The 22,327-nt window shown below is 42.2% G+C and overlaps 1 protein-coding gene across 1 annotated transcript in view; it reads right to left on the reverse strand.

Annotated features, from left to right (window-relative positions):
• The window catches only part of megf10 (multiple EGF-like-domains 10), a 176,436-nt gene extending 157,326 nt beyond the window's left edge, over positions 1 to 19,110 (reverse strand). Inside the window, exon 1 of the mRNA XM_078559641.1 lies at positions 18,858 to 19,110. The gene's annotated coding sequence lies outside the window, so the exon portion shown is untranslated. The remainder of the gene's footprint in view (positions 1 to 18,857) is intronic.
• Between the last annotated feature and the right edge of the window lie 3,217 nt (positions 19,111 to 22,327).

Genomic DNA, 22,327 nt, shown 5'->3' on the forward strand with positions numbered 1-22,327 from the left:
ACTATTGTTCTGTATGTTCATGAGGCAGGAAATAAAGCAGTTTAATGATTCTTGTCAAACCTTGACCCATCAAGTGTTTGCTCATCCTGTCTTTGGAGAGATTGTGGTCCAGGTCACAAGGGAACACTACCGTTCCATTCACTGGGTTATTTCATTACGCAAGTAGATACAGGGCAGGGTGCATGAACTCACATTAAAGAAAGATGCTAGGTCTATTTAACAGGTGTGACTATTGTCATTGAACTTAAGCACGCATTTGTGAAAGAAGCCACATATGTACATGACAACAATCCACAAATTTAAACCACAATTTACAGAAATAATTTCAAATCCAACATTTTCAGAACCGCAATTTCTGTGGATTGCGCTGTAGAGCTGTTTGAATCATAGCTTTTTAAAAAAACTTATTTGCTTACAGGATGTGAGCATCACTGGTTAGGCCAGCATTTATTGCCCACCCCTAATTGCCCTTGACAAGGTGTTGGTGAGCTGCCTTCTTGAACCACTGCAGTCCATCTGGTGTAGGTACCACTCAGTGCTGTTAGGAAGACTTGCTGAGGGGACTTGACAGGGTAGATGTGGAAAGGATATTTCCTCTTGTGGGAGAATCTCGAACTTGGGGCCACTGTTTCAAAATAAGAGGTCGGCCGTTTAGGGCAGAGATGAGGCGAAATGTTTTCTTTCCGAGGGTTGTGGGACTTTGGAACTCACTTCCTGAAAAGGTGGTCAAGGCAGAGTCCTTGAACATCTTTAAGACAGAGGTAGATAGGTTCTTGACAAGCAAGAGAAGGGTGAAAGGTTATCAGGGGTAGGCAGGAATGTGGAGTTGAGGTTACAATCAGATCAGCCATGATTTTATTGAATGGCGGAGCAGGCTCGAGGGGCCAAGTGGCCTACTCCTGCTCCTAATTTGTATATTTGTACATTCATATGTAGGAAGGGAGTTCCAGGATTTTGACCTAGCAACAAAGAAGTATTATGGACAGAAGGGGGTCAGTCCAAATAGCCCTTATTTTGCTCTTACCACCTGTCCATAAGCAGAAGGTGTTTTGAATTGTTTGTTTTAGAATAGGGGCTGGCATATTTCCCAACCCCTCAATTTTTGTGTGATCTGATTTCTACTAATAACCCCACAGCAAACTCCAATTAGGATGAACTGAGAAGTTCACGTTCAAGAAGACATTCGAGAAGACACATTCAAAAAAACCACAAAAAGGAGTGTCCACAACTTCCCACTCCATATTCTTACAGTAAAGGGAGGGATAGAGAAAAGGAGGTGGGAGGCTAAGGAGGTTATCCAGTACAAGGACCACAGAGAAAATGAGTATTGGTTCACATGAGTTCCAGAGTCCAGAATCAGAGTCCAGTGAGGAATTCTTTCACAGAGGTCAGCTGGCTGAAGACTGGTGTTGTAAGATTCGTTTTTCTGTTGGTGTTGATGTTCCAAGATGAAATAGGCACATAGAGATTGAATCAGTTCTGTAGATGATAGTACAAAACCCTCCAGCAGAATCAGGTAAGATGGGCCAGCTGTCCAACTTGGCCAGAGCTTGCGTCTGTGTGGCCTTCTAGTCAGATGTGAAACAGCAGACTGGGGTATGCAGTTCAGAGAGTAATATTAACTTGTTCAGCAAGCCAGTCTTAGGTCATGTGACCTTGCTTCTCCACAATGACTTCAATACAGGGTGTTTATCCAGCATCTAGGATTTGACTTTCTGTCCAGGACTGATAATGTCTCAGCCATTATAGGTTGAAAAGGGGTGTCACTAGTTGAGGGTCTGGTGATGGGAAGTCATTGTCTCCACAGACTCACTGACTCTACTAACAAGCTTGGCTTATCAAATGCAAATGGCCAGGTGTGAGACTTAGAGAAAAACCTGCAGATGGTGGTGTTCCCATACATTTGTTGCCCTTGTCCTTCTAAGTGGTAGAGGCTGCGGATTTGAAAGGAACTGTTGAAGGAGCCTTGGTGAGTTGCTGCAGTGCATCTTGTAGATGGCACACACTGCTGCTTCTATGCATCGATGATGGAGAGACTGAATTTTTAGGTGGTGGATCGGGCGCCAATCAAGCAGGCTGCTTTGTCCTGGATAGTGTTGAGCTTCTTGAATGTTGTTGAAGCTGCACTCATCCGGGCAAATGGAGAATATTCCATCACATTCCTGACATGTGCCTTGTAGATGGTGGACAGGCTTTGGACAGTCAGGAGGTGAGTTACTCGTTGCAGAATTCCTAGGCTATCACCTGCTCTTGTAGACACAGCATTGTTAGGAACAATGTATAGTTTTAATTTTAATTTATATTTTGCATTTGGGTGTTAAGAAATGTGAAACCTGGTTTTAGTTTCATTTAGCGGTTTTAGTGAGCTGGGTGCTGGAAATGTGGAATCCTGTTTATATACATGCATTTTTAATAAGGTTTTACAACTTCTGAAGTGAAAAGATGGGTTACCAAGGGATCGTTTAGTGAAGTTAAAAAAATAAAGTAGAAAAAAACTGTGCTGTTGCCTTGCGACAGGGATCCAGAGAGACAGGGAAACACAGAAGGATGGTCAGTTAGGGTGTGTATACCAGAGAGAGCAGGCAGAGAGTCTCATCTCTCTAATAAGAAATCCTGCTAGCCTGCTGGGGAACTGAGTTGAGGGAACTTATGTGTTTTCTCCGAAGTTGAAGTAATAGTCAGTTTAGATTGCTGTTTTCAGGTGTCTCAGGGAGAGATACCAACTGAAGAAAAACATCTACTGAATGCTCAGCAGTCGGCCAGAAGAAAACTGTTTGAAACTGAGCTAACCCAAGCAGGAAATCTCAGTGTTACGACAGTGGTAAATCTTTACTGGGGTTTTGTGTCTGTAAGGGTTGTTGGGATAAAAGGAATAGTGCAAGTTTGAATCATTTTCTGGTATCTGTATTGAAATCTTTCTAACCTTTGTGTCTAGTGTAACATCGTCCATTTTTCTCTTGTGTAATAAAAAAGTTTTATTCTTTGTTAACAATACTCTGGCAGACTCTTGTGAATGTGTTCAGTAACTGACTGCCACCGTTTCTAAAAGAAAACAAAGTTAGGATCTACCAAGCCAGGTTTCAACCTGGGATCTGACTTGTCAAGTTTTAACATCAGCTCCGATCATAACAAAGTGGGGGCTCTTGTGGGATTGAAAATCCTTGAATTTCGATGGGATCTGTCAATCCTTAAAGAAACAAGTACCTGGAGGTACTGGGCATAGGAACAAGATTTGCTGTGAGGTATATTACACAGGTTGGAATTCAAAAATGGCATTAACACTAGGACTTTTCGGGGAGTAGAAGATGTAACAGTAGATTATTTGAAACCCTTGACTAAGGCTAAACTGAGACAGTTGGCAGATAAATTGAAGGTAGAAATAAAAGCAGGATTTCATAAGAATGATATGATCAAAGTAATTACCCAGCATTTAGATTTAAAAGAGGAGACAACTGAAATTGGTGTGTCACAGCTGGAGTTAGCGAAAATTCATTTGCGAATGAAGCAGCTTGAGAAAGAAAAAGATTTTTTTTAAAAACTTGAATTGGAGGAAAACGAGAGAAAGAGAAATGAAAAAAACTTGAATCAGGAAGGAGAAAGAGAAAGAAATGGAAATGAAAAAGCTTGAATTGGAAGAAGAGGAGAAAGGAAAAGAAAAAAGATTGAAAGAAGCAGAAATACAAAATCTTAAACTTGAGTTTCAAAGAGAGAAAGAAATCAGACAACATGCCATGGCTAGAGAAAAGCTTAGAATAAAGGAAGAAGGAGGAGAGAGTAATTCAAAGGATGGTCCTGATTCCACTGAGGAGTTTGGTTTAACCAAAAATCTTTGTTTAGTGCCTAAATTTACAAAGGATGGAGTTGAAAGATATTTCATCTCATTTGAGAAGATAGCTGGGAAGTTGAAGTGGCCAAAAGATACTTGGACCTTAATGTTACAAAGTGCCCTGTCAGGTACAGCTATGAATGTGTACACTAGTCTGTCAAAGAAACAGTCAGCAGACTATGAAGCAGTTAAAAGGGCAATGGTCAATGCTTATGCACTTGTCCCTGAAGCTTATCAATTAAAGTTTAAGACCATAAGAAAAAAACCTAATCAGACATTTGTAGAATTTGCAACAGAAAAAGAAATGTTATGGGATCAGTGCTTTTGATCACCGAAGTTAGAGAAAACTTTTGAGAACATGAGGGAAATCATGATAATTGATCAATTCTGAAATAGTATTCCAGTAACCATTAAGACTTATTTAGATGAGCTTCAGGTATCAACACTACGAGAATGAAACTGGGGGAAATAGAAAATCTGTGGATGGAAAAGGTACTTGTTCTAAGGAACAAACAGAAGGACACCAAAATAATAAAGGAGATAGGCTAGAACCTAAAAGTGATGTAAAGAAAATCATATGCTTCCAATGTAATAAGACTGGACACACTAAAACTAATTGCTGGAAATTAAATGGGAGACCCAGTGCAGTAGTAGGAACGCTTAAGGAATCCTGATAAAAGGTTGTACCAGGAATGGAAATGGGTATTAAAATCGTAACAGTGGTACAGGTGAAACGTGATCCCTCGGAACCTACTAGGAAGGAGTATAGAAGGAGTATAGCTCAGTCTAGTCAAGAAAATTCTTCCCCAATTGCTGCTAAAGAGAGTCAAACTACCGGAGGCTCTGGGTGTTTTCTCTCGAAGAGTGAGGTGTTCCCTTACTCCTCCAAGCAAATAAGTAATCCAATTATAGAGGAGGGGTATTCTCTTACTCTTCTAATAAAGGAGGCAAACCAATAAAGATATTGAGAGAACAAAAACAGAATTACCTGGAAAAACTCAGCAGGTCTGGCAGCATCGGTGGAGAAGAAAAGAGTTGACGTTTCGAGTCCTCATGACCCTTCAACAGAACTGAGTAATATTAGGAAAGGGGTGAAATATAAGCTGGTTTAAGGTGGGGGGGGAGGGGGGGGGGGGGAAGAGAAGTTGGGGGGGCGGTGGTTGCAGGGAAAAGCAAGCAGTGATAGGAACAGATAATCAAAAGATGTCACAGACAAAGGAACAAAGAGGTGTTGAAGGTGGTGATATTATCTAAACGAATGTGCTAATTAAGAATGGATGGCAGGACACTCAAGGTACAGCTCTAGTGGGGGTGGGGTGGAAAGACTAACAGGGCATTACAGGTATAGATTTAAAAATAATGGAAATAGGTGGGAAAAGAAAAATCTATATAAATTATTGGAAAAAACAAAAGGGAGGGGGAAGAAACGGAAAGGGGGTGGGGATGGACGAGGGAGTTCAAGATCTAAAGTTATTGAATTCAATATTCAGTCCGGAAGGCTGTAAAGTGCCTAGTCGGAAGATGAGGTGCTGTTCCTCCAGTTTGCGTTGGGCTTCACTGGAACAATGCAGCAAGCCAAGGACAGACATGTCGGCAAGAGAGCAGGGTGGAGTGTTAAAATGGCAAGCGACAGGGAGGTCTGGGTCGTTCTTGCGGACAGACCGAAGGTGTTCTGCAAAGCGGTCGCCCAGTTTACGTTTGGTCTCTCCAATGTAGAGGAGACCGCATTGGGAGCAACGAATGCAGTAGACTAATTTAGGGGAAATGCAAATGAAATGCTGCTTCACTTGAAAGTAGTGTTTGGGCCCTTGGACGGTGAGGAGAGAGGAAGTGGAAGGGCAGGTGTTGCATCTTCTGCGTGGGCATGGGAAGGTGCCATAGGTGGGGGTTGAGGAGTAGGGGGTGATGGAGGGAACGATCCCTACGGAATGCCACCAGGTGGGGTGAAGGGAAGATGTGTTTGGTGGTGGCATCATGCTGCAGTTGGCGGAAATGGCGGAGGATGATCCTTTGAATGCGGAGGCTGGTGGGGTGATAAGTGAGGACAAGGAGGACCCTATCATGTTTCTGGGAGGGAGGAGAAGGCGTGAGGGCGGATGCGCGGGAGATGGGCCGGACACGGTTGAGGGCCCTGTCAACTACCATGGGTGGAAAACCTCGGTGAAGGAAGAAGGAGGACATGTCAGAGGAACTGTTTTTGAAGGTAGCATCAGCAGAACAGATGCGACGGAGGCGAAGGAACTGAGAGAATGGGATGGAGTTCTTACAGGAAGTGGGGTGTGAGGAGCTGTAGTCGAGGTAGCTGTGGGAGTCAGTAGGCTTGTAATGGATATTGGTGGACAGTCTATCACCAGAAATTGAGACAGAGAGGTCAAGGAAGGGAAGGGAAGGGAAGTGTCAGAGATGGACCAAGCTATTGAGAGACACTGGAGCAAGTCAGTCACTGATGCTGGCTGATGATACAATTTGCCTTTCAGAGGGGCAAATGAAGGAAAAAATATTAATTGGAAGTATACATGGAGGTTATAAACTCATTCCATTATATAGAGTTGGATTAAAGAGTGACTTAGTAAGTGGAGAGATTGCAGTTGGAGCAGTGCATCAAATCCCTATAGAAGGAATGTGATTTTATCTTGGGAAATGGCCTGGCTGACTCAAAAATATTAGCCTCACTGAGGGTGCTGGAACAACCAGTGGAAGTGAAAGAAACTGAGATGCTACGGAGGAACGTCCTGGATTGTTTCCTGACTGTGTTGTGATTAGATCTCAGGCCCTAAACATTAGAGAGGAAGAGTAAAAAGCTATACAAAAGGGAGATGCTGTAGAAATTCAGCTATCGGACAATATTTTCAAAAACTTAAGTAAAAACGAGGAAGGTAGAGAGAATGAGGCTGACATGTTTAGTCCATCTTCTTTAGTAGAAATGCAACAGGCTGATCCTGAGTTGAGAGAGCTGTATCAAACAATGTGTTCAGTAACTGACCTCCATGGTTTCTAAAGTAAAACAAAGTTAGGATCTACCAAGCCAGGTTTCTGTGGGATCTGACTTGTCCAATATTAACATCAGCTGGGATCTTAACAGTATTTATATGGCTAGTCCAGTTCATTTTCTGGTCAATGGTAGCCCAAAGGATGTTGATAGTGGGGGATTCAGCAATAGTAATGCCATTAAATGTCAAAGGCAGATGATTAGATACTCTCTTCTGGGACATGGTCACTCCCAGCACTTGTGTGGTGCAAACGTTACTTGCAACTTATCAGCCCAAGTCCGAATGTTGTCCAGGACTTGCTGCATTTGGACATGGACTGCTTCAGTATTTGAGGAGTCGTGAATGGTGCTGAACATTGTGCAATCATCAGCGAACATCCCCACTTCTGACCTTATGATGGAAGGAAGGTCACTGGTGAGGCAGCTGAAGATGTTTGTCCTAGGACACTACCCTGAGAAACTCCTGCAGTGATGTCCTAGAGCTGGGATGATTGACTTCCAACAACCACAACCATCTTCCTTTGTGCTAGGTATGACTCCAGCCACTGGAGAATTCACCCCCTGATTCACCATTGACTTCAGTTTAGCTAGGGCTCCTTGATGCCACACTCAAGTCAAATGCTGCCTTGATGTCAAGGGCAGTTAGTCTCACCTCACCTCTGGAGTTCAGCTCTTTTTCCATGTTTGGACCAAGGTTGTAATGAGGTCAGCAGCTGAGCAGCCCTGGTGGAACCCAAACTGAGGATCAGTGAGCAGGTTATTGCTGCATTTGTCGTTGACGTTACAACATGCTCATTATAAATGTACGTTCAATATATTCTGCCATTTGTTTGCGACGGGTAATGTGCGTTTTTTTTAAGTTAGAGCACACTTCTACCAAATCTTGCCTTTACGCTGTCTGTTTCAGAATGTACATATTCGATTGAAACAACATTATATTACTCTGAGCTATGTCAAACTGCGAGAGAAAATTCACAATTTAGTTTTGAACAGAAACACATCCAGATTAAAAAAATGAGCCGGGCAGATAAAAATAACTGGAGCAGCTGAGCACAGCAAGTCGATTATACAAGCAAGTCGTTTTGAGATGACTGACTATATAGGCTGCATGAATCAGGAGGTTTATGAACAATGGTCACTTTGTGCAGAGCTTGCACTCAGACCTACCTACAGTGTGTCTGGCACCTGCCTTTTCACATGGGGAGGGGTATGGGGTGGTGTACAGTTGATAAGTCGGAGCAATATTTGGCTTCAAGCATGCTATTATACACAGAGCTACAAAATTCTAATGACAAAATAGCCTGTAATTTCTATATTCATGTGTTTAACTTTAACCTAAACATTGTATCTGCTTCTTAAATGAACTTTATCGTCCCAACCCTCAGTTACAGGATTCCTACAGAATTTTCCATTTGGAATGCTGGACTATGCCAGAATCGAAAGTTTCATGATTACTTGCTAGGTGGGAAGTATGTTAGTTATTCTTTTTTGATATAATCTTATTTTAGGTAAGAGACTTGCATTTCCACAACATCTTTCACAACCTCAGGATGTCCCAAAGCATTTCACAGCCAAAGAAGTGCTTTTAGAAGTGTCGTCACTGGTGGAATGTAGGGCACGAGGCTGCCAATTTGTACACAGCAAGATTCCAGAAACAGCAAAGTAATAATGACCAGATAATCTGTTTTATTGATGTTGGTGGAGGGGTTAATTTCAGACACAGGACACAGCAGAGGAGGCTCCTGCTCTTCTTTGGATAGTGGTCATGGAATCTCCTGTGTCCAAATGAGAGAGCGTCAGTTTAATGTCTCATCTAAAAGACGGCACCTCCAATGGTGCAGTACCCCCTCAGTACTGGCACCAGATGTTCTGCTCAGGTCTCTGGAGTGGAAAAATTGAACAGAGTACATCTGGGAACTAAGGATTTATAAATATCAAGTTGTAACATAGCAGCTGAAATTTCCTTAGAAATGCTTTTACCACTCAATATAATTGACTATTAGTTTGTTATTTATCTTTACAGCAAGTATAGAATCATAAAATCTTACATTACAGAAGGAGGCTGTTTGGCCCATTGTGCCTGCGCCAGTTCTTTGGAAGAGCTATCCAATTAATCCCATTTGCCCTGCTCTTCCCTATAGCCATGCAAACTTCTCCCCTTCAAGAATTCATCCAATTTCCTTCAGAAAGTTGCTAACGAATATGCTTCCACCACCCTTTCAAGCACACCATCCCGAATCAGAGCAACTCACTGTGGAAAATAATTTCTCCTTATCTTTTCTTCTGGTTCTTTTACCAATTATCTTAAATTTGTGTCCTCTGGTTGCTGACCCTCCTGGAAACACTTCTCCTCTTTACTTCTTGATGATCTGTAGTAATATCTATTTGTTAACCATTGAAAGCAAACTTTTTTCAAATAGTATTTTATATTGAAGTCTGTCTTTGTGCTTTTTCTTTGTGAGTGGCATGATTTAAATTGATGGATACTTGCTCAGGGACATTTGCTATTTACGAAATCTGTGAATGTGGGTTTAAGGTCACATTACACTGATTGATGTCCACCAGCTCCCAAGCAGGAGCACAGCTGCAAAACAAATTCTCAACAACTGCTCCACTAAGGAACAAGGGGGTCTCCTGTCTATAACATGGCTAGTGAAATGTGCCCCTGGCTGGGATTAAAGTAATTGAGCACTGAAAACTTTTCATAATCCAAGACTGTGCATGGTGTAGTTTTGAAATCCTCCCTTTTGGCCACTGGATATATGTTCTATTGCTGTATCTTCATGGTGTTTATGCTGTTATCTGATTTCAGACTAAACGAACACTAGCCCAGACTTCTGTTGCTATCTTTAGATCCTCTTACAATGGAGGAGTGTCATTGATGGCTATTATGTGACAGTTTCAACATCTATAGCATCCTTTTATATCAAAGATCAAAGACATGATATCATTGACGATCTAATGCTCCCGTTAAGTTACTCACAAGTTATCACTTCGCTTAGAGTTAAAGGAGCCAAACCCTGTTTCTTCCTTTCCTGCTATGGGAATCTGGGCCTGCAACAGATACTTGACTACAACAGTGGCAAAAAGCAAGATTAATAAAGGGTATTGGCATACAGAGCTCACAAGCCTCTGTATGAACACTATTCTCCTCCTGGTACAAAAGCGTCCTTTCATAAAGAATGCATTGACATAACACTCTTTATTAATAGCAGAAACTGGAGATCACAAGCTAAGTCCTTGCTGAAATTTGTATAATCTTAGGTGCAATCTAATCATAAGAGTTGTACTTGATCTTAAAACTCTATGCTACCATCTTTTGAATAAGGCATCAAAACCTCAAGTGGACGTAAAAGATCCCATGGCACTATCTGTCAAAGGAGGACAGCTGGCCTTGGTGTCCTGGCCAATATTTATCCCTTGACCAACATCATGGAGAAAAATAAATTACCTGCTCATTGTCACTTTGCTGCTTGTGGGAGCTTGCTGTGCACAATTTGGATGCCGCCTTTCCAACCAATTTTGAAATGAGACCAGAAGAGCAAGAGAAAAAGGTTGCTTGTTGGCCCCTTTGCTTTCTGAGTTCCTCAGTCTCAGTTACAAAGGAGAAAAAAAAGTCCTGAGCAGGTCAGGCAGCAAAACATCACCAGAGTTAACCATAGACTTTTGTGTAAAATGGAAATTCTCACGCAATGAATTACTACAAACAGAAAATATCTTTTGGAAATATGTCTGTTACCACGTGAAACAGAGATAATGTCAATTGTTCTTGAGTGTTGCCATTTTTCAACCATTCCACAGCACCTGCAGCGTGTCATAATCATTTCCAATAATTTTAATTAAAAAACAACACTAGGACTGCTAGGACTAACGACCTGTTCCAAAAGAGTAGATAATTAAAGTCCATTTTAGCAGGACTCATTATTCATGCCTTGCAGCTTGCTTCCCATTTTAAGCTCACTTTGTGTTGCTTTGAGAACTTCTAGAGATTGTCACAAATAAAAGTCTTTTCTTAAATTCTTGGCATAATTCGAATGCAAGCAACTTTCAAAGACTCTCAATAAAGGTTGGAGTGCAGCTTGTTTTTTAAAAGAAAGTTGTCTTGCATTGAATAAACACAGCCTGTCTGCTCCTGCTGTCAGCTAGAGAGAGCTTTGTATTCACCTGATTCACTCAGCTGAGCTCTACAATAGTGACCAATTTTCCAGGAAAGTTTCTTAGTGATGCCACAGGGAAAAACAAAGTAGTCTCCAAAACTGATTGCTAATATGTTGACAATTCTATTACCCATGCAATTATTATTTACTCGCTCTGAAATGTAAAGAAAAATGTTAAGCCCCAAACTCCTTGGATTCTATATTTAAAAACCACTGAACCAAAGCAAACTATATATATTATATCAAAAGATATTACGCTCTTTGAAAATGTAATGAACACAAGTTCAAAACACCACCACAAAATGTAGAAACAAAAACAACCTCAATCCGTTCAGTGATTATCTGGAAAAGCTGAGGGGCAGATTTGTACACAGAATTTAATATTAGTTTCAATTAAATTATCGCAAGGCTAAAACAAGAGTTATATTTCCAATATTCGATAAATCTTTCAGTTCTTAAATCCTACCTTAATATTCTAGATACTGCATGTATATAGAAGAAAAATATTAATTAAGCCAACAGATTAAAGTGTTCAAGTTCATTTGAGGCTGAGATTAAAATAGGCAACATTACATCCACTGCATATGACCAAAAAAATCCACAGCTTTTAAGTAGCTCACAATTTTCTACATAGACATTACTTATGTTATAGATGTGATATGATCAACCACAGCTCCTCTTTTTGTGGTAGAGATCAAACCTTATTCATTCTTTAGCTTTGCACGTCTTGTCTAGTCAATGATGTGAATGGCCTGCATGTGATAAATAGTGAGATTTAGAACATTCTGATCCACTTTTTTCCTGATTGGGTGCTTGCAACATTATATATAGGGTTTCCGGTCTCATACTGCATGCGCAATTATTTAAGTACAAATGCTATTTAGAGATGACACGTATTTTTGCTTACTGTTTATCACATATAGCACACAGATACACTCGCTGTGAGTACCAAGACACTCTAAACAAATCTATTGGCCACTTTTAGTATTGAGGATTCCAGACTCCCTTCAGGCTGCCAAGTTGAGTGTGACCACAACTGCCGTGCATTGCCCACCGGCCGTTAATAATGCCTCCTTTGTACTGCCGTCACATGAACAGTCCTAGCGCGATGATTATTTTCACTTCAGGCTCATTGTGCGAAGCGAGCTTTCACATCAACCAATTTCACTGAGCTTGCTTTAGCAGGATCACTAAGACTAAAATGTTTTCGCCCCCTGGCATTCAAGAGTTTAGCAGAGAATTTTGCGGTTTCAGAATCCATGAACAGTGTTGGGTTTTTTTTTACATTTCACCATACCAACCTATCTCTGATCAGCTTAAAATGGTTGCTTTGCACTCCAAAGTAGGCATTGGTTAATGATTTTTTTTAAAAAAGGTAACTGCTCCAGATCATGCTAGTTTGTAAATTTTAAAAGGTACTGGAGCGTTGTATACAAAACAAAAAAATAACTTACATTTTGAATAAATGCCAGTATACCATGCCAAGTTGAATAATCTAAAAGAGGAGTTGTTTATTGCTGAGCACTTACTAGTCAAGTATTAAGTAATTTTGTGTGCTAAATAATGACAGAAAAAAACACTTCCTTGCGGTTTTGCGAAGGTTTTAATTTCAAAAAGTTAATTTTTGGTAGAGTGCCACTCCTGTTCTGCAAATGGGATTAAAAAGACCTAACGTTAAGCAATGATTGATGTATTATACAAGTTATCTGTGAGGGAGTTCTAAACAGCAGTTCATCTCAAATGAAAAATTATAAAGCTGCCAACTCAAACTAATTATTTATCATTTAAAAGCTTATTAAGTTGCTTCACATTTTGTGAATGTGAAGCAGCTTCTGAAGTGCAGTGCTTGCTCTAACTAACAGAAGATTTAAGCCAAGTAGAGAGATAGCCTAGCACAATTCCATTCTGGTGAGAAACTGTCTCCGAAGGCACTCAGTCTGCTGGGGTTTCATGGGCATTTAAAAAATTTAGAACGGGGTCTTCTTGATGTAATAAGGAAGCAGATGATCCTAGTCACTTTGTCCAATTAGCTCTCATGACAGCAGCACAGACTTGTTTTAAAGTTCTGCAGCTCAGTGGGGAGTACTCTCACCATCGGGTCAAAAGAATTCATGGCCAACTCCAAAGACTTGAGCATGAAACTCAGGTTTGCACTCCACTGAGGTACTGAGGGAATGCTGCACTGTCAGCGGTGCTGTCTTTTGGATGAGATGTTAAACCAAGGTGGACAGAAAAGATCCCAGGGCACTATTTTGAAGTAGAGCAGGGGGTTTCTCCCTGGTGTGCAGGCCAAAATTTATCCCTCAATCAGCATTATTAAAATAGATTACCTAGCTATAAAAGGAGATGGTGTTGTAGTGGTAATGTCATTGGTATGGTAGTCTAGAGACTCATGTTAATATCCTGGATGCACAGGCTCAAATCCTACCCTTGTAGCTGGTGGAATTTAAATGTGACTTTTTAAATTTAAAAAATCTAGAATTGAAAATTTGTCTCATTAATGTTTATTGCTGAGCACTTACAAGTCAGTTACTAACTTATTTTGTGTGCTAAATAATGACAGAAAAAGAACACTTCCTTGTGGTTTTGTGAAGACTTTAATTTCAATAAGTTAATTTTTGGTAGAGTGCCGCTCCTACTCTGCAAATGGGATTTAAAAAGGTGAGAAGCATAATTGGCAGGATTTGAACCTGCATGGGGAAACCGCAATGGATTTTGAATCCATTACCTACATGTGACCCCATATCCACAGCAATGTGGTTGACTCCTAACTGCCCTCTGAAATGTCTGGCCTTGCCAAAATGCCCACATCCCATGAAAGAATAAAAAAAAACACATAGCTATTTGTGAGATTTTGTTGTGCATAACTTTGCTGCTGTATTTCCCTACATTGTAACAATGATTATGCTGCAAAAAGTACTTAACTGGCTGTAAAATGCTTTGGGATGTCCTGGGGTGGTGAAAGTTGCAAGTTGTTTTCTCCAGACAGGCACAGTGTGAGGGACAGTTACCTGCAACTTACAACTCTGTAACTACAGATTGTGGGGGTTGGTTAGCTCAGTAGTTTAGGTGGCAATACTGTGGTGCAAAATGATACCAACAGCACAGGTTCAATCCCCCTTCCAGCTGTGATAGTTCATGGAGGTCTACCTCCTTGCTTTGCCCCATGGTTGATGTGGAGTGGTGCCCCTCAAGCTATATAACCATGAGTCCCTCTCTATTGGGGGGAGAGATGCCTATGTCACATGGCAAAAAATGCTTTAAACAAAAGCTTGGGAAGATTGTCGGTTCATTCCTCATGGCAATGCTTTAACCAATCAGAGTCTGGTTTGAATTTAAACAAAAGCTTGACAGTTAACCGCTCCCAGGTGCTTTTGCCATGGCAACACCTGTACCAACCAGAGTCCACTTACCAACCAATCAGCACCCTCTTCTCTTGTATATAATTTGTGTTCCCTTTGAGGTTTGGTATTCCTACGATTCTGTCCTGATGAGTGCAAGACGTAAAGCTTTGACAGCATGTCTCTTTTTCAGCAAAACTCAATTTCTGTTCTACCAAGTGACTATTTGTATAAAAGAAAGGTACTGAAAATTTTTAGTCATATATATTGCACCTTTCACAACCTCAAGATGTGCCAAGGTGCTTTACAGCCAATTAAGTACTTTTTTGAAGGTTGGTCACTGTTGTAATGATCACAGCAAGCTCCACAAACAGCACTGAGATTATGACCAGGTAATCTGTTTTAATGATGTTGGTTGTGGGATAAATATTGGCCTTCAAAAGGGACTGCTAGAAGCAGCCAACAAAAAGGTATATCTTTCAATTTTAACTCACTCCTGTCCGTCTTGGCTCCACAGCGCTATTACAGCTCCTGCCTGCCCACGATAGGCCCCATCAATTTTACCCTCCACCCACCTCCCCAACCTCCAGACCTACATCAGGGTCACAAAGATTGTAACTAGAATTGGTCAACTGGCTCAGGGGCATTCGATAATACCTCCAGCTCCCTGGAATTATGTTGATGAGGCCTGAAGCCCAATTTGGACACACCTCCCTGTACAACACATGCATACCATTTCAGCCTGAAAACAGGTATAATTCAATCTTAGCTTTTTCCTAATTCATTCATGGGACGTGGGGGTTGCTGGCAAGGCCAGCATTTCTTGTCCATCTCTAATTGCCCTAGATCACTGTCCTTCACTGTCACTGGGTCAAAATCCTGGAACTTCCTCCCTAACAGCACTATGAGTGCACCTACACCACATGGACTGCAGCAGTACAAGAAAGCAGCTCACCCCCACCTTCTTAAGGGCAACTAGGGATGGACAAGAAATGCTGGCCTAGCCAGGGAATCCCACATCCTGTGAATTAATTTCAAAAAAGGTGATGGTAGTGAGTCGCCTTCTTGAACCGCTATAGTCCACCTGGTCTAGGAACACCCTCAGTGCTTTTGGAAGAGAGTTCCAGGATTTTGACCCAGTGGCAATGAAGGAACAGCAAAATATTGCCAAGTCAGGGTAGTACATGATTTGGGGGGGGGGAACTTGCAGGTGATGCTGTTCCCATGTGTGTGCTGCCATTATTCTAGGTGGGAAGGTGTCAGGGATTTGGTAGATGCTGTTGAAGGAGTCCTATTGTAGTACAACTTCATGTCTTTTAGGACTTAATACTTAAATGGTCCTTTAAGCATTTTAAAAAAAATTATTTTAGGTTGAGCATAAATGCCCATTTTCCTTCTCGGTCTCAGCTTTATGTGAAATACCCATTTTTTCCATAAGACAATTTTCCTATCCACTCAAATGTAGATCAATTAATTCGGCCTTTGCTGTGAACAACTCATCTTTACATTTGAGTATAGCAACAACATACATTTATACAGCACCTTTAGTTCAGTAAAATATCCCAAAGCATTTCATAAGAGCATTAACATTTCACACCGAGCCACATAGTTGGTATTGGGGCAAGTGGCCGAAGAGGTAAACTTTAAGAAGTATCTTAAAAGGAGGAGAAAGAGGATGAAAGATGGGAAGGTTTAAGGAAGGGATTCCAGAGCTAACCATACTTATTTCCCAGAACTAAAACCACACCTTCATTGAAACATCCAAAAACCATAATACTGCAGAATTTACAAACTTGAGAATAAGAACGAGCAATAGTAAAAATTCAAAAACTTCAGGACGCAAATGTTTAAAAAGAATCTGATATTTTACAAACATTACAGCCATTTATAAATTAGGAAAAAGAGAAATATGAACTGTGCAGAGTGCATTACTATTGTCATGACCAATTGCTTTGCACTGACCCCCAGCCAGCAATAAATTGCAATGATCAGACTTCCAGATCTCTCATAAATGGCCAAAACCTAAAATGTGTCTTCTTTTGAATAAACCTATTCACTAATAATAATAATAGAGTAAACTAAACTTTGGCGTGTTTTAACAAGAAATACAATGATGCTCGAAACTTGAGTCCTCTGTAGAGGCTCAATGAGCACAAAAGCTGTCAATTGGGGGGATTCGTCTGACTTTGTTTCCCCAATCCCAAGCCCCAAACACCAAATACAACCACAACTTCTACTGCAAGTACAACCATACCCTGTATGGCAACCCCTAACTCCTTCCATTACCGCTCACCCCTAACCCCAAACCTTACCCAACTCATAGCCCTAACTGCGAACCTAACCCCAGACCAAACTGTAGCCCCCTACCCCTACCTCAGCCCCTAAACCTTCTGCCAATCACTACTCCAACCCCAACCCTACCCTTACTGCCAAAACCTAGTCCTTCCAATCGCCACAATTCCCAACCCTTAGCCCAACTTCAAACCTTAACCTCAACTCCTAACCACAACCTTAACCACTAACCCAAACCCAATCCCTAATCCTAACCTCTAGCTCAAACCCAACCTCTGACCATAACCCAAACCCAACTCTGACCCATAACCCTAACGGATAACCCTAACCTCTAGTCCAAACCCAATCCTTAGCTCAACCCATATTTCAACCTCCATCTACCCTTGCAATGTCAGGAAGATATAATAGAGTTATTGGGATTTATTGTAAAATAGTGGTATCTGTGTCTCTATGTGTGCGTGTGTGTGTGAAACTTAATTGGATTAAAAGCAGCTGGTCTGAAGGTTTTGATGTAAACAAGGGGGAAGTTTAGAATGTAAGGTGTAAAAGGACATTTATATTTTTAAATAAACCAGACAGGTTTGTTTTCAAAAGCAGGAGTGAAATGTTACACCTAGCCAGGTGAAGTTAAGAAACAGCGTGTTTATTTTTCCCAAAGATTACTGGTAAAATTAGTACTATGATTTTTTTATGACCAGGGAGGTAAAGTCCAAAGACATAGTGAAAAAATGGGTATTTGCATTCAATGGGGAAAATATGTATAAAGGAGGGAAGGCAATGTGTAAGGGTAGGCGTATTAAGATCTTACGAGTGTGAAAAGCCTTCAGCATCTATGCCTCAACCTGCTGTCTTCAAAAAAACTGAAGTTAAGAAAACTCACTTTGAATTCAACTTGTTCAGGGTATCATGTTTCTTTGCCTGAGTCTTTTAAAATCTATATGTCAAATGTTGCCTTAACAAAATTGTAACTGGGAGTTAAATTGATTAGGGGATTTAGAAATTATAGTAGTAATTTGTAGATCAATGTATGTATTTAAAATAATTTTTCTTATTAATAAATGTTTAATCTAGTTTTGCAAAAAACCTATAAGACTTGGTGGTCTTATTACTACTGAATTCAAGGCACGCATCTCGAAATTTATACAATTTGCAAAACAAGTTGTGGCAGTTGTTCTGAGTTTCCCTTTGGGATTTGAACAACTCAGCATTTACCATCGGCTGTGCCATAACACCATGAACACTAATGCCAAGCCCAAACCCTTAGCCCGACAATTCCTAAGCCCCAACCCCTAACCTATCCTGTAACCAATGCCCCTGCCAACAGAAGTGGAACTGTGAAGGAATCACTGACATGTTTTACGAGAATTATTTTACAGCAGTGTAAATCACATGCACTGATAGGGGCTGTTCTCCAGCTCGTCTTCAGAAGGTGAAATATTTTCCACACGCATTATGTCAGAGGTCAGTAATCTTTGTTCTCAGCGTTCACTTTTCTGGCCCGACCTCATTGGAAACCCTCCCCAAGGGCTCGCTTTATGGGGACGCGCGGGACCGGTGTTGGTGCGCGTGTACGAGGGCGAGGATGATTTCCCGGGCACGCACACGCCAAGTTAATTTCTCCTTGTTCTGTAATTGAATGTCCCAAACTCTTGCAATAGGGACCCGGGTTTAATTATTGTTATTGACTTCCTTATAACTCCAGTCAACTCCAAGTGTTTTTAACAGACAGGTCCCCCACTTCCCAAGCCCACCCCAGTACTTTATGCAAAGTACTGAGAGTTCACACGGAAATTATTCCGTTTACCAAGTGGTGGATGTAACAGGAGCCCTAATGCATGAAGACACCTTTTCTTTTAGGAAAAATTGAAAATGCAAAAACTTTATACCTCCCTCAAAAAATAAACCTTTTCTTGGCTGTTTCTTCTATAAATGTCGACTGAAAAACACACAATCCCCCCCCCAACCTGACACCCCGAGCCCGCTAGGGTTATATTATAAATAAACACAGCTCCAATTCCACCGCTCTCCAGATGTTTCAGTTTGTTCTTGATGCTAAGGCAACTTTTAAAAAATATGTTTTCCAAGCGTTAACCCACGAGAAGCTGAAATCTTTGCACATTAAAGGACAATATCTTAATCTGAGATTAAGACTTTCTTCCGGCCGTTCACGTTAGGAACTTAAAACAAAATAAAACAACAACGTGAAACATTTATTGAAGAGTGCTTCAAAGTAAATTTCGTGAAAATGTTACCTCGACATGAGCAGTTTGCTGTGTAGTTCCTGGGGGAATGTTCTCTTCTCGGTTCCCTGCAATTAAATCCTTCCTTTATTCTGCTCTCCACTCCCCAAAACCCAGTCTTTATAGAAACACCAGATAAATTTGATCACAGGGTTGGCGTTTTGTCGGAATACAGGGTCCGTTGGTATGGGTCTATTCAAGTCCTTAAGCGCTCTTTCTCCTCCTCCCACTACAGTGTTTTGCAGTTTTGATTTGAACTGTCCCGTCTTTTGACTGAAACTTTGCACTCCTGTGACAAACGGGGACTTCCCCTCCAGCAGCTCGCCAGCGCCAGATTCACGCCAGTGGCCAGCGCCAGATTCACGCCAGTGGCATCGCCTTGCCTCAATAAAACCAGCAAGGATTCGCGGGGTTCGTCCGAATGTCATCAAACAGACGAACAAAGACCCCAAAGAGAGAGAGAGAGAGAGAGACCCTTTTTCAATGAACTAAATTGTAAAACAGAGGAAACTTTATCAAATTTTTAAAATGTGTATTACACCTAGTATCCAGCGACCTGCTGTCACAAAAAGCCTCAAGCATTCCAGCAGATACCACATACTCCTACTCCAGGCAACACACCAAAGACAAGGGTCGCCAACTGATGTACTGCTTTCACCTGGGTCTGTGGGCAGCCAGATTTTCACTCATCTGATTTTAAGACTGCATGAAAGACAGTTATTGCTTAGACTTTTAGCGCCACCCCCTCCCCATCCCTCAAACAAAAAAATATAAATTACCCCAGGCTTTGCGGCAAAAACAAGGGAGGGAGGCAGTTGGTGCTCAGTGTTTATTAAAGGAGCAAATCAGACAACAACTTCCAGCATTCACAGTTAAATGTGGAAATCAGCTGTCTGAGTTGCCCTAGTCCTCCCCAAGCTTACTACACCAATACTTCGCTGAGGGACTCTTGGCATTCTAACACATGGAATGGCGTAAAGTACTTAGTTGATAGATACCTACTAAACTCACCAGAAAAGGTAAGAGTTCTTCATTCCAGTGTAAGTACAATTTTAAAGGAATAAGTTAATACTATTAGACAACTTCTCTGGTATTGAAAATTAACTTTGAGTGTGGAATATCATTCCTTCAGCATTTAATTATCGTTGGAGATTTATTTTTTAAATTAAAAACCTTTTTGTTCTATCTCTTTGTCTCTCTCAATCCCATCTTTCTTTCCCTCTCTTTATTTTGCTTTCTATATCTGATTTTGCGTCTGAACTAAAAATTCTAATCGTCAAGTTCCTAGTTTAGACTCTATGGGTCTCAGTAAGGATTCTTCAATCAGATTGGTTAAGGAAACACTCCAATGCTTGCTCGGTTCACACAAGTCTCAGATGTCCTGTTGAGGGTGCTGTATTGTCTCAGATTTCCAATCACAGCAAGTTCCAGTGCATGAGCCCATAGAAAGGGCTGAATTTTCCCTGCCCACTGGCGTCGGGCGTGTTCGGCGGCGTTAGCAGACAATATGGGAAGAAGGCCAGAAATTGAGAAACCAGTTTGCGATCGTCCGCTCAGCCCATTGATGGTGGGCCACGTTCCCTGCCATTGGACATCGGGAACCTCATTGTAATACATCTGCCTATCATTATAAGGCCAGCCCACTGGAATCATCCCCCCCAACCCCCACCACAGCTGGATCATCCACCCACGTCGGCATGATTACACGTCTGGTGCAGAACACGTCTTGACAAGTGTGACATGCAGAAGTCGGGACTTACTGCCAGGGACTTGCTCACATCGCAGACATCCGAGACTCAGAAGATACCGGAGCCTGAGAGCAACGGGATCTTGGAGGAATGTCCATAGAAAGCTGGATGGATTCTCGTGGACATGGCTCCGCCATGAAGCAGCTCATGGAAGGTGGAAAGTCACCGTTGAGGGTCTGCTCACAGCGGATGATGGTCGAGGGGGTGGAGAGGGAGGTCCAGCTGTGATTGGGCGAGGAAGATGTGCCGAGTGGATGACCCAGGGGTGTCCAGCTGCCGCTTTTCCTCCCTTCGGCTGTCTGCGGACCCCGGCCTGCCTCCTTGAGGGGAAGGAGCACCTGGAGGGACGTCGAGGTGCCCTGTTTCCCTCTCGCGTTGCCACTGCAGGAACTCACCCATGGCTCTTGTAATGGAGTGCAGGTCTGCGTGCATCTCCGCGTTCTGCTGGACCAGGGTCTCCATGGCGTTCGCCATCCTCCCCATGGAAATCTCTACACATGCACATGTGGGCAGCACTTCATCAGAGAGCAGGTGGACACACTCCTCTGACTCGCATGCCACTCTGTTGAGGGCTTCCAACAGCTCTGCGTGTGTTCCCCTGCCTTCTGCTGACTCTCCAGGATGAGTTGGAAGGCCGAATCCAGAGACTTGTCATCTGACTCGGACCTCACAAATGCCTCTTCCCAACAGTCCTCTGAGTGCCGGGGAGCTCGGCTGACCCTGCCTCCTCCTGCGGACACATGTCCGTGTGGTGACCACCAGATTGTGAACCCAAACCTGCTCTAGATCTAGGTCCCACCGAGGTGTGTGTCTGTGCGCTGGTGGAGGGTGTGGGTAAGCGCTATGACGGGTCTTCCAGGCTGCTTATTTCCAGCTCTTTAATGGAGAAGGGGTCCTCTTGGCTGGAGGTGAGGATCTGGATGGAGCTGAGGGACTGGCTGGCTGAGGTTGTCAGTCACTTGGCAGAGCTCCCTGTGAACCAAAGTAGAAATAACTAGTGCATGGCAGCAGAATCAAAAGCAGGAGAGAGAGCACTCACAGTTGCGTTGAGAGAGGGATGAAGTGGTGCAGGATCCTCCCGAGGATGTTCGCCGCCCTCCTCACCGTCACCGCAGGCACGGTCCACATCCTCACCAGTCAGCGTGATGGCTGCTCCTCAAAGTGACTGAGGGGCCTAATGTGAGCCACTCCACCCCTCATCTGGGACCTCTCCCTACTGTTGTGAGCCAGCTTCTCCTGCATGAAAGCAGATGGAGAGAGTGTGAGCAGGACACACGGCACTGAATGGAATGTCTGCCATGGACGGGATGAGGACGCGAGCTCTAGAGGATATAGGCCTTGTAAGCACAGCATACAATATGTAACAGTGTGTTTAAACCTAATAATGTTCTGTTTAATGGTGTGTTTTAAACAAGAGCTAATAATCAACAGAGTAACCTTACGATTAGGGGATGATGTCGGGGTTAAGGGTAAAGTTCTGAAGATTGCTGGAAGAGAAAATGTAATTATAGCTTGTGCAAACCATCATGTGATGTTGTCTGGGAATGAAAACTGGGAACAGAAATTGAAAGAGGAAGGAATGGTTGAACTTTGGAAAAGAAACAGATCGAAGATAAGGGCACGATGCGGTAACGTGGATCAGGTTTCTCTCTCAGCAAGGAGGCTGATCGTAACAGTAAAAGGGGATGTGGGCGGATGAGTCCAGTGGAACCAACCAGTTGCGGTGGAGATGCT

This window comes from Cetorhinus maximus, chromosome 2, assembly GCF_964194155.1.
Source record: "Cetorhinus maximus chromosome 2, sCetMax3.hap1.1, whole genome shotgun sequence".
In the NCBI taxonomy this organism is placed as follows: Eukaryota; Metazoa; Chordata; class Chondrichthyes; order Lamniformes; family Cetorhinidae; genus Cetorhinus; species Cetorhinus maximus.